Here is a 12562-nt window from a genome sequence, read left to right as displayed (position 1 = left end):
GGGAAAAAAATTGAAATATTATCATCAATTTTGAAGAAAAATTATAAGATGGGGTAGAAAAGTTAAATAAATGTGCCATCCACAGGCATTGGGAGTATGAGCTCTGGCCCCCAGTTCTTGGAGGGTTTTTTTGTTTTTTGTTTTTTTTATTCATGAGAGACACACAGAGAGAAAGAGGCAGAGACACAGGCAGAGACACAGGCAGAGGGAGAAGCAGGCTTCTTGCGGGGAGCCCGACGTGGGACTTGATCCTGGGACTCCAAGATCATGCCCTGGGCCAAAGGCAGGTGCCAAACCGCTGAGCCACCCAGGGATCCCAGTCCTTGGAGTTTCGATGATCTTACTTCAAGTGGACAAAAGACACAAGCTACATCAGCTTATTTGCCTATCACAAATAAAGACAGTGTTTCCGAACCTGTAACTGAAGAGAAGCATTGGGCAAGTCATGAACCAGAACATCAATATTTTCAGTAGCCAATGTTTGTCACCATCAATAAACATCAAAAAATGTTGCCAGGGATCCCTGGGTGGCGCAGCGGTTTGGCGCCTGCCTTCAGCCCGGGGCGTGATCCTGGAGACCCGGGATCGAGTCCCACATCAGGCTTCCTGCATGGAGCCTGCTTCTCCCTCTGCCTGGGTCTCTGCCTCTCTCTCTCTCTGTGTGACTATCATCAATAAATAAAAAATCTTAAAAAAAAGAAAAGAAAAGAAAAGAAAAAGAAAAAAATGTTACCAGTAGTTCTATCTGGGTGATAGATTTATAGGTGATTGCTATTGGTCTAACACAAACTCCTCCTTTTACCCGTAAGAAAACAGAGACCCTGAGGATTTAAATGATTGGCCCGAGTGAACCAAGATGGCGGCTCCCGTGGATCTGGGGTTGAACGAGGCCTTCACAGAACTTCAAGCCAAAGTTATTGACACTCAACAGAAGGTGAAGCTTGCAGACATACAGATTGAACAGCTAAACAGAACGAAAAAGCACGCAAATCTTACAGAGATTATGACTTTGGTAGATGAGACTAACATGTATGAAGGTGTAGGAAGAATGTTTATTCTTCAGTCCAAGGAGGTAATTAATTAACAGTCAACTGTTAGAGAAACAGAAAATAGCAGAAGAAAAAATTAAAGAACTACAACAGAAAAAATCCTACCTCGAGTGGAGTGTGAAGGAAGCTGAGGGCAACATCTGAGAGATGCTGATGGCACGAAGGACGCAGTAGGAAACCTCCAGCCAAGCTTCCTGCCCCCTCCCATTCCTGGCAAGGGTAGGTGGGGGGCCCATGTGGAGAAACTTCTCTTCTGCCCTGATGGACTTTTTATTTGGATGATCTCATAACTCTGTGTTTTCTACTTCACCATGATACCCTTTCAGACCCCAGTTCTGTATTTTTTATCCTGGCTCTGTCTGCCACCCCTGTCCAGAACACTCTTCTCCCCTGGGGGTGAGTCACAAACTCCCAGGAGAGGGAAGATGGGAGCCAGGACAGATAGGGGAGCTCTGCCCAAGCCTATTACCTAGTTATGCTCCTTAGACCAATAAAAGGCATGTGTTCTCCCACTCCCCTGCAAAAAAAAAAAAAAAAAAAGATTGCCCCCAAACTGTACAGTTAGTAAAGCACCAGGATGAGAATGCAGGCTTCTTAACATTCAGGCCAAAACTGAGTTCTATAGAATTGCTTTTCACAACAGCACCTTTTCTTTTCTTTTCTTTTCTTTTCTTTTCTTTCAACAGCACCTTTTTAAACTAGAGATTTGCAGACTATTTGATGACATTCAACCTATTTACTTAATTTATTTAATTTATTTATTTAAAGTTCAACTTTTTTTCTCAAGTAGGCTCTATCCCTACTCACCACCCAGAGACGAAGAGTTGCATGCTTTATGAGACACCTGGGTGGCTCAGGGTTGAGCATCTGCCTTCAGCTCTAGGCGTGATCCTGGAGTCCCAGGATCAAGTCCCACATCCGGCTCCCTGCATGGAACTTGCTTCTCCCTCTGTCTGTGTCTCTGCCACTCTGTGTCTCTCATGAATAGATAAATAAAATCTTTTAAAATTTTATTTATCTATTCATGAGAGACAGATAGAGACAGAGACACAGGCAGAGGGAGAAGCAGGCTCCCTGCCTGGAGCCTGACCTGGGACTGGATCCCAGGTCTCCAGGATCAGGCCCCAGACTGAAGGTGGTGCTAAACCACTGGGCCACCGGGGCTACCTGAATAAAATCTTTAAAAAAAAAAAAAAAGAGTTGCATGCTTTACCCACTGAATTTACCCCTTAGATTCAATTTATTTTAAACACTAGGTCTTTATCTTTGAGACGTAAAATAACTCTCCCAAATTCCAAACTGCATAGATGTTACAATTAAATTTTTTTCTGACATTAAGGACTCATAGAATTGCCATAAAATCCATGGATGGCACATGAAATCCCAAATTCTTTGAATGTCACCAATCTGAATTTTGCATCCACGCTTAAACACAATGTGTTTTCACTATTTTATTTCTGTTTCATGTCATATTAAAGCTCTTAATATGCTTCCAAAAAAGGGGGACATATGTATTAAATAAGAAAACGCTGCCATGTAGAACACAGATGGTAGTACGTTTTTGGCAGAAAAGAAGTTTAATGAGGCATTTTACTTATTTACTTGGAAAACTAATATGTATGAATGTTCAAATTAAGCTGTAAGAATTAATTGCTGTTTTACAATAATCAGATTTTTTTCAAATCAAATCTCCCTATTTCCATAACATTAGTAAGGAAAGAGAGTCAAATGTGATTGTAAAGCAACCCTGAGAGAGTCCTGACAATAATAAAAGAATGAAGAAGAAACTAATTTAGCGTTTTATAACTAACCACATTGCTTGTCATTTGTTGATAAAAATCAATAACAAGAGGTAATGACTGTGTAGAGCACATGTGTTTTAAATGATACATATAGTCACTGTGTCAGTTACGGTGTGAAAACATGAGGTAAGAGTTTTATCAAATTTCAGATTTGGCTGACTCACAGGGCCCACCCATATGCAAAGTCTGCTGTGCCAGAGAGTAAACATAGATGGAGGGTGAGTATTTCTCCAGGATATCAGGTTTCTATTTGGTGGTAAATACAGCCTTTAAAACACATTGAAATATTCTATATTCTAAGGTTTAACATTTAAAAATGGAATTTCTAATTAACAATCACTGATATCATGCTGGAAGAAAAATTGATTTGTCTCATATGATGCCATGTGTGCTTTAAATAATTTTGTGTTTGGACAACAAATTACAAACAGAGCATTTGACAGCTATATTGCATGCCTGCACCCTGGAAGAACCCAACCAGGAAAAACTCTTTCCACAATCCAAGACTAGGCTTGGTGAGAACCCTTCTCACTGCTTTCCAGATTTATATATGATCTGAAACAAGATGATACATAAATTGACAAATATAAGTTGAGTTATATTTGCCATATTTGACTTATTGACTTTTTGCTTCAAAATTTTTTCATTTTTTAAAAAAAGATTTTATTTATTTATTCATGACAAACACGCAGAGAGAGGCAGAGACACAGGCAGAGGGAGAAGCAGACTCCATGCAGGGAGCCCGATGCAGGGAGCCCGATGCAGGACTCGATCCTGGGACTCCGGGATTATGCCCTGGGCCGAAAGCAGACGCTCAGCCGCTGAGCCACCCAGGCATCCCAGAATCAGAATATATCCATAAAGCTATTTTCCTTGTGCCTCTTAATAAAAACGACTATTTTTTCTACTCTTAAGGACTCAACACTTTATAGCTATCATCTGAATCAGTCCTCAAAACCACCCAATAAGGTAGGAGGTATTATGATTCGTATTTTACAGAAACTGAAACTGAGGTACAAAAACCTGAGAAATTGACCTAAAGTCTTTCCTTACAAGTTTATCTAATTATAGCAGACATGAACCTACCGTTATAAAAAAATCCAGAACTTGTTTCCTGTTTAACACTAACTTTCTACCTCCATGAAATGTTGAGATTTTTAAAAAGAGAACGAGAAATTAACTAGAGCTAGGGATTAATTCGATGATTCAACATTTTTTCCAGAAAACTGACTTTTAGACTTTTTTTGGTTTGTTTGGTGGAGGGGGGCGGTTATCTGCAATCAGCTCTGCCTGAAACCAGTTCAGGTTATGTTAATGAAAGAAGCCTAGAGATAGAACAAAAATAACAATAATAATGCTGGTGTTTGCATTTGTATAACGCAAATGATGTGAGGGATGTCAGCCATTAGCACTTGCTTATTTGAACCAACTGCCCTTCCGGAATGGTTGGCTTCTTGGGAACTCTTTCCTTTTTTCTTTTTTTTTTTTTTTCGGGAACTCTTTCCAAAGCTCTTTTTATCCTGAATAAAAGCACACGAAACAAAATTGAACAGCCTAGATTGAGCTCTCCCCATCGGAGGGGGTTATTTGCAATGGATTTTTACCTAGAAGCTTTTCTTCATACGAGTTTCAGAAGCTTGGATTTAGATTAGAACACAGGAACATATATTTTACAGTTCAAGTGGAGGCCTGACTCCTATATTATTTGAAATCCAGCTCCATTGCTGAAATTGCTGGGGATGGTCAAAGCCTTTAGGTCTCCTTTCCTGAGACAATAAACAAAAGTACAAGCAGAACAAATAAAACTCTTGTGTTCCTTTCTATTTTGAAGTCAATGTCAAAATGAATCGGAAAGTGCCTCCTCAACCATCTGAACATAAAATTCAGAAATACTTTTAAAGTACCATTAGAGAACTACTATGGGAATGGTATGGGGCCATACCTTAATGCCCTCAGTTCTCATAAAAAGCATGAGTAAAACATCCTTCGGCTAGAGGTTTGTGTGGGGTGTGTTCTCTTGCCTTTAACCTCACAACACAGAGTAGTATAGGCAGCTTCTACAAACCACAGACTACGGGTCAGTATTAGTCAGAAGAACTTCTTTTTTTTAAGATTTTATTTATTTATTCATGAAAGACACATAGAGAAAGGCAGAGACACAGGCAGAAGGAGAAGCAGGCTCCGTGCAGGGAGCCTGTTGCGGGACTAGATCCCGGGTGTCCAGGATCTCGCCCTGGGCCAAAGGCAGGCGCTGGACCGCTGAGCCACCCAGGGATCCGCAGTCGGAAGAACTTCTCTGTGGCTGCCTTCCTTTTAGCCAGGAACAGTTTCAATTGCCAATGAATCACAAAAGGAAAATCACTCCTCCGTGCTTTCGAATCTCCGGGAGAGATCCTCGTTTGAATGACCCGTTGAACTTTGCCGATTCATCCGATTGCTGTGAGAGTCCGCAGATGTTGAAGACCAGTGCCAAGCTTCGGATGATAACCAAGTCAAGTCAGTCAATCATCCAAATATATTATCCCTCTTCTTTAAGAGCCATATGTCTGATATTTGATTTGATTTTTCACTTTTCATGATAGACGCGGCTGTATCAAAAGCCTGCCTAAAATCTGAAAACGGGGGCGCCTGGGTGGCTCAGCGGTTGAGCGTCTCCCTTCCGCTCAGGGCGTGATCCCGGAGTCGGAGTCCCCGGATCAGGATCGAGTCCCAAATGGGGCTCCCTGCAGGGAGCCTGCTTCTCCCTCTGCCTGTGTCTCTGCCTCTCTCTCCCTCTCTCTCAAATAAATAAATAAATAAATAAATAAATAAATAAATAAATAAATAAAATCTTTAAAAAAATAAAATCTGAAAGCACGTCCCACTGGGCCCCTGGGGTTGTCTCCATCCAGGGCTGGAGGGAGTAGGAAACTGCGGAGACACGGTGGCTGTCTTACAGATTGGGGAGCCTTTTATATCAAGTATGCTACCGTGACGTTTGTTCGCCCTACATGCAAAATATGATAAAGTGAAGTCACCAATGGGACATCCAAGTGATCCATTTTTCATCCAAAGCAGAAAACCAACAAGACATGATCAACTAGAAGCTCTTTTATTCCCTGTGCAATGTTCTATTTATTCTGCATTTTGAATTTTTATCTTGGTATGACTAGTCACAAACATACCTCAATGAGGTATTATAAGGATTAAAATAGTGTCCAACAATGCTCTGAAACAGGGATGACATGTTTGTTCTTTGACACTGGTACAACCTTATGGGTAGGTTTTTTGTTACATTATGAATTACTTTAATCTAAGTAAACATATGATTCCTAAATCACTGGTGTTTGTTCTAAATCCTACCATGGCTCCTTCATATTCAAGTGTTATGACATTGCTTGCCCAAATCCAACTGATTATTTGTGAATTCACAAGTAATGTGTGTATATCACAGCAAGCATTTAGAAGTCTCAAATTAGAGATCTTTACTACCTATCAGCGCCCTACAATTGAGTTTGAAAAGAAAGCAATACATAAAAACGACTTGAGGATTCTGAACCTCTGCTCCACCTTTTTAGATGGTCTGATAATACCAAAACTTTGCCAAAAAGGCGTTAAAAATCCTATTATTCTTTTTTAAAATTTGTTTATTTATTTATTTATGAGAGACAGAGAGGCAGAGACACAGGCTGAGGGAGAAACAGGCTCCATCCCGGCAGCCTGACGTGAGACTCGATCCCAAGACTCCAGGATCATGCCCTGGGCCGAAGGCGGCGCTAAACCACTGAGCCACCTGGGCTGCCCAAAAATCCTATTATTCTTGACTGTCTCAGCAGGCAATTGAAAAGCAGTTAAAAATAAAGTTAGCTGACTCATTTGGTGAGTTAGGTGATGATGTTACTGGCAGCGTCAACTTCCACAGATAATGTTATCACAGAAGGCAGCCCAACTTAACAATAGAGAAAATTTCTCTAAAATTCAAGAGAAAATTGATACAATGTATTCTTTGGCTTTCTGTGGTTCTTTTTTTTTTTTTTTTTAAGATTTTATTTATTTATTCATGAGAGACACACAGAGAGGCAGAGACACAGGCAGAGGGAGAAGCAGGCTCCATGCAGGGAGCCTGATGTGGGACTGGATCCTAGGTCTCCAGGATCTCGCCCTAGGCCGAAGGTGGCGCTAAACTGCTGACCCACCTGGGCTGCCCTAGGGTCAAATTCTTAGAAAGAAAAAGAACCATTCAGACACCCCAACATATTTCACAAGAGGTAGATGTTGCCCCTAACATAGAAACTGAAGACAAGTAAGTGACTTTCTCAATAAGAGAAAATAAAAAATCCTACAAAATTAGCTCTCTGAAAACAAAACAAAACAAAATAAAATGAACAACAGTAACAATAAGTGTTCTACTTAAATAGAATTCGAATATAATAACTTCTAAGTCCTGGATTTTTTTTTTTTTTAAGATTTTATTTATTCATGAGCAACACAGAGAGAGGGAGAGAGACACAGGCAGAGGGAGAAGCAGGCTCCATGCATCCCGGTACTCCAGGATCACACCCTGAGCCGAAGGCAGGCGGTCAACCGCTAAACCACCCACGCATCCCCCTGGATTTTTTTTAAGACTATTTAAATAGTTATTTAGGAAGGAGTTGGTAGCTTAATTTTAATATTGACTTTTACTTTATTTTTTAAAGATTTTATTTATTTATTCATGAAGGACACACACACACACAGAGGCAGAGACACAGGCAGAGGGAGAAGCAGGCTCCGTGCAGGGAGCCCGACGTGGGACTCGATCCCGGGTTTCCGCGATCACACCCCGGGCTGCAGGCGGCGCTAAACCGCTGACCCACAGGGGCTGCCTTCATATTCACTTTTAAAATGAAAAAGGATTCATGTCTGTTCATGTAGACAAATTCTTTCTAACAAGAAACACCACCCAGATTACCAGATTTTGCAGTTATTCCTAGATTAATCTTGGCAGTTGTGCTGTAAAACCATGTGTAGATGTGTGTGTGTTTGTGTGTGTGCATGCACGCATGCACGTTCCTATGTGTACACACCAGATTCTATTAAAAGATCACAAATCGCCACCTTACTTTTACAGCCCAATTAAAGCTTACAACAGGGCAGCCCTGGTTAATTAAAAAATAAATAAATAAATAAATAAATAAATAAATAAATAAATAAATAAATAAATAAACCGCTGCGCCACCCAGGGATCCCAATAAGTAAAATCTTTAAAAAAATAAAACATACAACAAATTTATTTATTTTTTTAAAGATTTAATTTATTTATTTATTTTTTTAATTTTTATTTTATTTATTTATGATAGTCACACACAGAGAGAGAGGCAGAGACACAGGCAGAGGGAGAAGCAGGCTCCATGCACCGGGAGCCCGATGTGGGATTCGATCCTGGGTCTCCAGGATCGCGCCCTGGGCCAAAGACAGGCGCCAAACCACTGCGCCACCCAGGGATCCCAAAGATTTAATTTATATATTCATGAGAATACACAGAGAGGAGAGAGGGCTGCCCATACAACAGATTTAGTTACTGATAAATAAAAGTTGATGAGAATCATGAAAACCTCTTAAATTAGAAATCAGATGAACCTAGGACGCCTGGGTGGCTCAGCGATAAGCGTCTGCCTTGGGCTCAGGTCGTGATTAGGTCCTGGGATGGAGTTGCGCATCGGGCTCCCAGGAGAGAGCCTGCATCTCCCTCTGCCTATGTCTCTGCCTTTCTCTCTGTGTCTCTCATGAAGAAATAAGTAAAATCTATTAAAAAAAAAAAAAAGAAAGAAAAGAAATCAGGTGAACCTGAAATTTCAAAAAAAAGTTGTTAAGATAACCTAGTGGGGAAAAAAAAAAAAGTCACCTAGTGAAGGTAAGAATGTGACCCCAAAACATTTAAAGATGTGGAAGTCTTTTATTAGCAAGAGCCATTGCTAATCAATTCTTAAACTGGTCATAATGGAAAAATTATTTTTAAATGGGTCATAATGGGGATCCCTGGGTGGCGCAGCGGTTTAGCGCCTGCCTTTGGCCCAGGGCGCGGTCCTGGAGACCCGGGATCGAATCCCACGTCGGGCTCCCGGTGCATGGAGCCTGCTTCTCCCTCCGCCTGTGTCTCTGCCTCTCTCTCTCTGTGTGACTATCATAAAAAATAATAATAAATAAATAAACAAATAAATAAATAACTAGGTCATAATGGAGAAATTACTAAAATAGTAATAATGGGTACGGGGTGCCGGGCTTGCTCAGTCCTGTAGAGCATGCCACTCTTGATCTTAGGGTTGTGAGTTTGAGCCCCATGTTGGGTATAGAGAGTAATTTAAGATAAAATCCTTTAAAAATATAGTAATAAGGGGTAAAGCACTCTTCCTTATCAGGCCTGATAAGGAGGGCTTTAACTCAAGAAATGCTGTAACTCACAGGCCTTCCTTGAGATGGACAGGTGTGTGGGGTCGGGAGGGGTGACAAGGATAGGCCATCAGTGTTCCTGAAATAGCTCTCCTCAGTCCTCACTAATTTCCCTCTGCTCCCCCTGACCAATTTTAAATACTGATCTCCTACTTGGTTGAAAATCTGGAGAGTACTTTCATGCTTGAACATCCTCCTGGTCATGTGATGGTAGTCTCACTAGCATCAGTGGATGCTCCCAAGCTCTCAACTTCTCCCTTTATTTTATTATTTTAAAAAAATTTTTTAAAAAGATTTTATTTATTTATTCATGAGAGACACAGAGAGAAAGAGAGAGAGAGAGAGAGAGACGCAGAGACAGAGGCAGAGGGAGAAGCAGGCTGCATGCTGGGAATCCAATGTGGGACTCAATCCTGGCCCCAAGGATCACACCCCAGGCTGAAGGGGGTGCTAAACCGCTGGGCTACCGGGGCTCCCCTCAACTTCTCCCTTTAAATAACATCTGTCACATTCTTTGATGAATATTAAGGCATCTGGATTGTTTTTAAGATTTTATTTTATATAAATAAGAGAGGCAGAGACATAGGCAGAGGGAGAAGCAGGATCCTCACAAGAAGCCTGATATGGGACTCGATCCTAGGACTCCGAGATGATGACCTAAGCCAAGGGCAGATGCTCAACCACTGAGGCACCCAGGTGCCCCTGTTGTTTTATTTTTTTTAAGATTTTATTTATTTATGCACGAGAGACATATATAGAGAGAGGCAGAGACACAGGCAGAGGGAAGAGCAGGCTCCTCGCAGGGAAGCCCGACATGGGACTCGATCCCGGGTCTCCAGGATCACGCCCTGGGCTGCACCACCGGGGCTGCCCTTTTTTTTTTTTTTTTTTTTTTTTTTGCATAAGGAATCTGTTATGGGCTGAATTGTATCCACCCCCCTCCCCCAATTCATATATTGAAGCCCCCAGAACCTCCATGTGACTGCATTTGGAGATAGTGTCTTTAAAGAGGTAACTAAGTTAAATGAGGTCATTAGGGTGGGCCCAGATCCAATCTAACTGGTTTTCTTATAAGAATAAATAGAAATTTGGGTACAAGGTAAGACATCAGAGGCATATGACTTGAGGACACTGAGACAAGGAGGCCTTCTGCTTGCCAAGGAGAGAGGCTTCCAAAACACAAACAATCCTGCTGGCACCTTGATCTTGGACTTCTAGCTTCCAGAACCATGAGAAAATTAATTTCTGCTGTGTAAGCCCTGCAGTGTGTAGTATTTTGTTATGGCAGCCTAAGCAAACTAATACACTGACTGAATGATCAGGTATGTTTTATTCAAAGATTAGGTTAGATTTTTAACCTTCCATGAAGGAACTAATAAAACACTAATTTGAGAGCCAAAGCCTCAGCCAAATCCATCTGCTAATGCTGGGTTTATTCACAAGCGGCATGGTCAGCATTGGAGGTTTTGTTCTAAGCACTGTACCATATAAACTCATTTCGTCTTCAGAAACCTTTGGAGGGGGGACGCCTGGGTGGCTGCCTTTGGCTCAGGGCGTGATCTCAGGGTCCTGGGATCGAGTCCCACGTCGGGCTCCCTGCCAGGATCCTGCTTCTCCCTCAGCGTCTCTGCCTCTCTCTCTGTATCTCTCATGATTAAATTAAAATCTTGGGGAAAAAAAAAAAAAAAAAACTTTGGGGGGAGGTAGTCTTCTCTTACAGGTGAGGATGGGGAGATTGAGTCACTAGCCCAAGGTCATGTAGTTAGCTAGTGTGAGAGCTGGGATACTGAGAAAGTCTAGAGTCATTGCTTTTTTTTTTTTTTTAAGATTTATTTATTTATGATAGACATAGAAAGAGAGAGGCAGAGACACAGGAGAAGGTAGAAGCAGACTCCATGCAGGGAGCCCGACGTGGGACTCGGTCCCGGTACTCCAGGATCGCCCCTGGGCCAAAGGTGGCACTAAACCGCTGAGCCACCCAGGGATCCCCTAGAGTCATTGCTTTTAACGGCTTCCTTTTTTTTTTTTTTTTTTAAGATTTTATTTATTCATAAACACAGAGAGAGAGAGAGTCAGAGACACAGGCAGAGGGTGAAGCAGGCTCCATGCAGGAAGCCCGACGTGGGACTCGATCCTGGGTCTCCAGGATCACACCCCAGGCTGCAGGAGGCGCCAAACCGCTGCGCCATCAGGGCTGCCCTAACGGCTTCCTTAATAAGTAAATTTACTACTATTACCCTTCCTCACCAACCCAACACTGGTCAATAAGAACTGGTGAGAACACTAGGAGGGAAATTAAAAGACCTGAATTCAAACTTATGCTCTGCCCCGTACCCCTCCAGGTAGGTTCTTTATCTGAATAATAATGATGTCCCCTAATGGAATGATGACTACCTGCTGTGGCGGGGTCAACTGAGACAATCCTATAAAGGTGCTTTGTAGGTGGGATTAGGCCCAGACATTGTAGACACGTTTACGGGTCACGATTCCTTCTGAACATATTTAGAGGAGTACTCTGCTGAGTGCGAATCCACCATGGCCTTAGTTCCATCGGGGGCTTATATCCCCTCCCAGTTGGTCTTTTTTTTTTTTTTTTTTTTTAAGTTTATTTGTTAGTAATCTCTACACCCAATGTGGGGCTCGAACTCACCACTGGGAGATCAAGAATCTCATCCACTGATGCAGCCCGAGTGGCTCAGTGGTTTAACGCCACCTTCAGTCCAGGGTGTGATCCTGGAGGCCCACGGTCGAGTCCCGCGTCAGGCTCCCTGCATGGAGCCCGCTTCTCCCTCTGCCTGTGTCTCTGCCTCTGTGTCTCTCATGAATAAATAAATAAAATCTTAAAAAGAAAAAAAGAAGAATCGTGTCCTCCAACAGAGCCAGCCAGGCGCCCTTGATTGGTCTTGTATCTATAGTCCATGAGCGCTTAACCATGCCATCCACACAGGTCCATCCTGGCCTTTTGTAAACAATTCTTGGACAAGTAAGGATGGGAGGAAAAAGAGGTCCCCACCCAGCTTTCCCTAGGCCCTGGAGCCTTCTCTCCCTCCTTCCCTAAGGCTCTGCAGAGCCCTTAGAAACACCACCCTAAGGACAAGCAGAGTCTTTGGATGATAAGCATGCGCAGGAAGGCTGGGGCATCTGGCTCTTGACCTCGAGGTGGTGAGTTCAGGCCCCACATACGGTGTAGAATTTATTTAAAGATATGAATTCTTTAAAAAAAAAAGAAAGGGAAGGCGGGCCTATTGGATAAAGCAAGCACAAGACCAGATCTTATGGCAGCCCCCCAAAACCCCGCGGGAG

General features: G+C 42.3%; 1 pseudogene; it reads left to right on the top strand.

Annotated features, from left to right (window-relative positions):
• The first annotated feature begins 682 nt into the window (after positions 1–682).
• Positions 683–1613, top strand: LOC100683302 (annotated as a pseudogene).
• The last annotated feature ends 10949 nt before the right edge of the window (positions 1614–12562 follow it).

Source organism: Canis lupus, chromosome 25 (genome assembly GCF_011100685.1).
Source record: "Canis lupus familiaris isolate Mischka breed German Shepherd chromosome 25, alternate assembly UU_Cfam_GSD_1.0, whole genome shotgun sequence".
In the NCBI taxonomy this organism is placed as follows: Eukaryota; Metazoa; Chordata; class Mammalia; order Carnivora; family Canidae; genus Canis; species Canis lupus.
This window is presented reverse-complemented; position numbering and strand designations above follow the sequence as displayed.